Source organism: Helianthus annuus, chromosome 13 (assembly GCF_002127325.2).
Source record: "Helianthus annuus cultivar XRQ/B chromosome 13, HanXRQr2.0-SUNRISE, whole genome shotgun sequence".
In the NCBI taxonomy this organism is placed as follows: Eukaryota; Viridiplantae; Streptophyta; class Magnoliopsida; order Asterales; family Asteraceae; genus Helianthus; species Helianthus annuus.
The window spans coordinates 161019003-161025002 of NC_035445.2; positions in this window are offsets into that span (position 1 = coordinate 161019003).

Below are 6000 nucleotides of genomic sequence, written 5' to 3' on the forward strand. Positions count from 1 at the left end.
TATACCGATTCGTATAGTAACGAACATTCCGGAACTTGATCATAAGTTAAATATGCCCTAAATATCCTTTACATATCTTAGAAATAGGCTTTGAGGTGTTTGGTGCGCAAAAATAAACTTTTGGTCATTCAGGGACTAAAAGCGTCAAAAAGTGCATAAGTTTGCATTTTCGCGCATATCTTACTTTCTGAATATATCCGGTCATCCAAAAATTTATGTAAGCATTAAAATATTTTATTTTAGTGTTTGGCATAAGAAAATTCCATTTGTCGCTTGATTTGGATCGTTTTTGCGTTCGTTACGACTTCCGTCGTAATTAACCGAACAACGCAACCGTACGACCAAACGAACCGACATCCGACATATTTTTGAACATGTTTTGAGTTCCCTATACTTTAACTTCATTTTAGATCCTTGAAATGAGGTTAACGGGGCTTAAACGTGTCAAAAATGAGCCGAAACGCATGTTTCTCAAGTTCAGGGACCAAAATTGACATTCTGCCATAGTTATCTTAGGAAGGGACCAAAATGAAAAATCTAAATTCCAGCTTTTTCCAGCTGTTCCCCTCATTTGCACATGGTTTTAATGAAACTATGGGCTCCCATGGTTTCACAAAACCATGGGCACATGTGTACGGATGAGATCGAAGCTCGTTTTACGATGAACGATCCTAACGGTTGTAGATTTCCTATAAATACCCACCATGTTTTCATTCATTCCTCACATTTGAATCTGATTCAAGCTCTCTAAGTGGAAGTATATGCTTCCTACCTGAGAGAGAATCGGGTTCAAATCTTGCGGGGACCTTCTGTAAGTATTCTTTCGCGTTTTTCATTCGTTTTTATTGTTAAAGACAAACTGCGTTTGACTTTCTGCATTGACCAGTTTATGGTCAATGCGAAGTTCGTTTGAACTTCATAACGTGAGCGTAATCACGATGGTTATAGTCCCTAGTGACTATACGTACTGATTACCACGTTATGTAGGCTCAGTGACGAGTCGTAGTTTCGGCCAAAATGCGTTTTCTCGCGTATTTGGTAACCAGACTACTCTAGGGTATTAAAACCGTTTGTTTTAATACCAAACCTGTTTTCTAACTTAACTAAACATGTTATAGCATGTTTAGCTCGTCACTTTTTAGATTAGTGCTTATGTAGGGTCGTAAGGTAAGCGATCTAAACAATCGCTTATACTTTCGAACCCGACCCGTTTGGTCGATCATTAGGATCCGACCAAACATGTTTAGTGACCATAGTTGTATAGGGAATAACCTTCCGAGGTTATACCTTATGGTCACTTCGTTTAAGTAGCTGTATGATAAGTAGTTTATATGCCTTAGGTAAATGACCAAAATGCCCTTTTCATACATAATTGGTAATTAAGCATATGTAACCTAAATTTTTGTCACATAACTGATTATGTAACATATTTAAACATGTTTTGGCATATAATACTTGTCATAGGGCTAGTTAGGCGTCTCGAACGCGTTTTACGCAAACGACGCGTTAAAGTAGCGCAAGCTACCTAAACGGGTCGTGATGGGTCGTAAGCACTTAGGATAGGTTTCATTTTAGTATGTAGGCCTTGTTAAACGATATCATATGAGTTCCCACACTCATTTGGTTTACGAGACCTCATACTATCCGATCTCCCGATTTAGGTCCGGTTTATTTATGTAGTTATCAATATTAGGTGCCGTTTGATTTCGTGCTCCTCTAGCCTTGCTTGGTAGTTGTTCAAGACTCCTAGGCACTCTCAAGTGAGTACATAGTTCCCCTCTTTTACTGTTTTCAACTGTTTCGGGGTGAAGCATGTGTACCTATCTGTTATTTTCATGATTTCAAAGTATAATTGATTATACCTGTTAGTACTTATCTTTTGACAAACTAAATGACTGTCTATGGTTTAAACACTGATTTTTCAAAGATTATGAAATTAATTGTTGGAATAGTACTTATTTTTGTTCACCAGACCGGTTGGTAGTATGATATAGCGCTATAGGATTTGACACCCCATTCCTGTTGTCATGGAATGTCTGAAACCAATTTGTTTCTCCATCCAAATAGGGATTGCCTTCGTGGTATTCCTATAGTCTCAAAGGTGTAGTTTGATGCACTAGGTCTGATTGAATCCATAAATCACACTTTTACTGTATATTTTGATATACTCCCAAAAGTATAGTTTGATATACTCTCATGTGTGGTATTGTACAAAACCAACATATATTTTTGTTAATAACCAAAACATAGTTTAATATGTTATTTATACAACCCAAAGCATATTTTTGATATGTTCTTTATACAATCCAAAACATAGTTTAATATGTTATTTATACAACCCAAAGCATATTTTGATATGTTGTTCTCATAATTCAAAGCATAGTTTTAATATGTTATTTTCAAACCAAAACATAGTTCAATATGTTATTTATAAATCCAAAGTATACTTTTGATATACTACTGAAAACTTATTTATTTTACCAACTAAAGTATGGTTAATATACTATTTACTTAATGGCTGGTTTTTGGTTAGTGTTTAGATAACGGGACGGGTGTAATGTGATGAAAACATGGTAGATACGCCGCTGGTACTTCTTATATATAAGTGTTTTCATCGCATCACATACCGTGGCGTTATTTAGTACACTTGGGTTAACGGTTTTTGAACTGAAATATATTCTAATATATTATTCATTCGACTTTCTTAAATCAAAGTATAATTTTTATATATACTATAAACCTTTTTATCAAAATATTGTCTTTCAAACAATATATTTTTATACAAACTTATTCTAAATACTTATTTAATTTCCTATGTATTATTATTTTATATCATCTGATTTCTTATAAATGATTTATAAAAGAAAACCCTTTTCAAGGATCATGACTACTTTTCTTAAAACCTTTTTTCTTAAAACTTATAAGTCATGAATCCTAAATCAATAAAACCTATGTACTCGCCGGCATTTTTATGCTGACGTACCTATTTTTACACATGTTTCAGGTACTGCTCTGTGATGATTGATGATATATGCTACACATAGGATGGACTCGTGCCTTAGCGACTTTAAAACTTGAAAGATAATAGTTGTACTTATTTGATTGTATTAAACAATGAGTTCATTTATTCAATAAAACAAAACTATTTATTCCATGTTTGTGAAACAATGATTCTGTTACAACACTCCCCGACGTTTCCGCCACGTTTTGTTGTTTTACGTGGTCGGGGTGTGACAGCGCATTCCCGCCGCACGCCGTTGCTCTCTTTTGTTTTTATTTATTATTGCCAACTTCGGTCCGCCACTTATTGGACAACAGTCCGACTTCGGTCTGCCGCTCATTGAATAACAGTTCCGTCCTATCGCCATCGACTTCGGCCCGCCACTCAATGGACTTCGGACCTCCAATGCGCCGCCTGCAGAACTACGGTCTGCCACTACGCCATTAGTTGGTTATTTAGAATTCTACCACGCCGAATTACGGGATTCGTCATTGAAGACTATGATTTGCAAAATCAAGCAAAAGATGGATTGTTGGCAAAAAGTTTGGATTCCTGAATCAATCGAAGTACGTTTATCTTATTATTAGTATTGAGCTTCTGGTTTCCTCTAGCTCGGACTGCAGTGGAGTATTAGATAATTATTAGAGTAAACTTCCATTTTGCTCCCTGTGGTTTGGTTATTTTAACGGTTTTGCCCCAAACCTTTATAAATAGCCATTTTACTCCCTGATCTATGTAACCTATCTCTATTTCACTCCCTGCCCCAAACGCCATCCATTTTCTCTGTTAAAACCTGGTCACATGCCCCTCACATGAGGGGCATTTCAGTCTTTTCCCACCATTAATATATGTGTATATATTTATTGATACAAATATAAGAAAAAACATTCACCTCTCTCTCAACTCAACCACCAACCACCACCTCTTTATCACCCATCTCTCAAGTCTCAACCTGCCGTAACCCACCAGCCGATAACCACCAGCCACAACAACCTGCCGTGAACCACCACCTACCGACCAGAACCACTTGTCGTCGAACGATAGGGTCTGAAACCCTGATCGTCTTTTGATCAACTAGAAAACCCTAGATCTACCAAAAATCTCTCAATATACGGGTTCCAACCAGGCACCAATCACCACATCTGACCCCGACCATACACCTCCGACCGGCAACAACTGGCAACACAAATGGCAGACTAATAATAATAACCTTGCTTGTGAGCGGCGACTTTCGGGTGGGTGTGGCAAAAGGCACACTTGGTTTTGAATACATTCTCACCAGCTTTAGCATCGCCTTCTTCAAATGACGCCATAGACTCCTTTGTTTGCTGCAGGTGCTAGTCACATGGTAGGTTTATTGAGAGTTGGTTGAAATTGAAACAACCACCAAGCTTTTGACAAAAAATCTGGAGTAAACTGCCATTTTGGTCCCTGTGGTTTGGGTAGTTTTGCCATTTTAGTCCAAATCTCAAACTTTTTTAATCTGGGTCATTGTAGTTTGCATTTTGTTGCCATTTTAGTCCAAAATTCAAAAACTCCATTTTTTTTAACTGTTGCAACCTCCTATTTTTTCTTTTAGTTCAGGGGCTTTTTGGTCATTTTGCTTTTCATTTTAACATTTTCTTCTTCCCCAAATAAATCATCAGTCTTCCCTTATATATATAATGCATATACAATCTCAGTCTTCCCTTCTCTCTCTACCTATCTGCCATCAACGCCTCCCAACACCCACCACCACTACCACCGCTGCCGCCGCCACCACCCACCCCACCACCACCACTACACTGCCTCCAACTACCTTTAAACACCAGCACCACCTCCACCTCTGACATAACTAACACCATCACCACCATTAAACCCCCAACAGCACCTCCATCGTCACGTCCATTAACCGTGTTGTCGTCGTAGCACCGCTGAACATGTTACTATGGTGGAGGAGATCTGAATGATAGTTTAATTCCAGGCTAGCTCAAGAGGTGCTTTCTGACTCAGATCTCGTTTTGATTAAGAGAAATCAACATACCTGTTAGATCTATGAAGAAAACGATTCACCGGAACCCCGATCTTTGTCTTCGATTTCAACCGCAATGCCACCTCTCTACGACGTCTAGGGTTTCACCATCGCCGAATCTGTTTGTCGGATTCAAACCTAAACAACTCCCATCACTAGATTTGTTATTTGGAATCGAACCTCAATTGTCTACAATCGTCCTTGTCAGAGAACACCTCTCACCGTTTGGGGTTCTTTGAACATTAACTAGAAATACGAGTGATGAGAGTTTGGGTTGTTTGAAGATGTGATGGTGACGGAAATAAAGGCATGTCGAAGGTTAGTGAAGGTGATGGTGGTGTGATGCACTGATGTGGTGGTGGTGCTGTTATTCAAAGAAAGGGAGTGACAGAGAAAAACTAGAGACAGGGTGGGATGGGGCTGGGATTGGTGGGGATTTTTTAATTAAATTTTTGTTGGATAAAATAGTTAATACGGCTGTGACTGTTGGATGGGACGACGCCGGAGTGGCGGTGGTGAGAAGGGGGAGGAGGTGGCGGTGGTGGTGGTGCTAGAGAGAGAGAGGGAGGAGGTGGCGGTGGTGCTATAGAGAGGGAGAAGAGAGAGTGAGTTTTATCTGGGGTTTATGATGATGATGATTTATTTGGGAAAGATGAAAATGTTAAAATGAAAAGCAAAATGATGAAAATGCCCCTGAACTAAAAGACAAAATAGGAGGTTGCAACAGTCAAAAAAATGGGGTTTTTGAATTTTGGACTAAAATGGCAACAAAATACAAACCACGGGGACCCAGATTCAAAAAGTTTGAGATTTGGACTAAAATGGCAAAACTACCCAAACCACATGGACCAAAATGGCAGTTTACTCAAAAATCTCTGATGGTTAACTTTGGATTTTCATTTACCAACTAGCAAGTATAAAATATAATATAATAATAAATACCTTGAAGACCCAGAAATGAGTGGGATGATTTTACAAATCTCATATT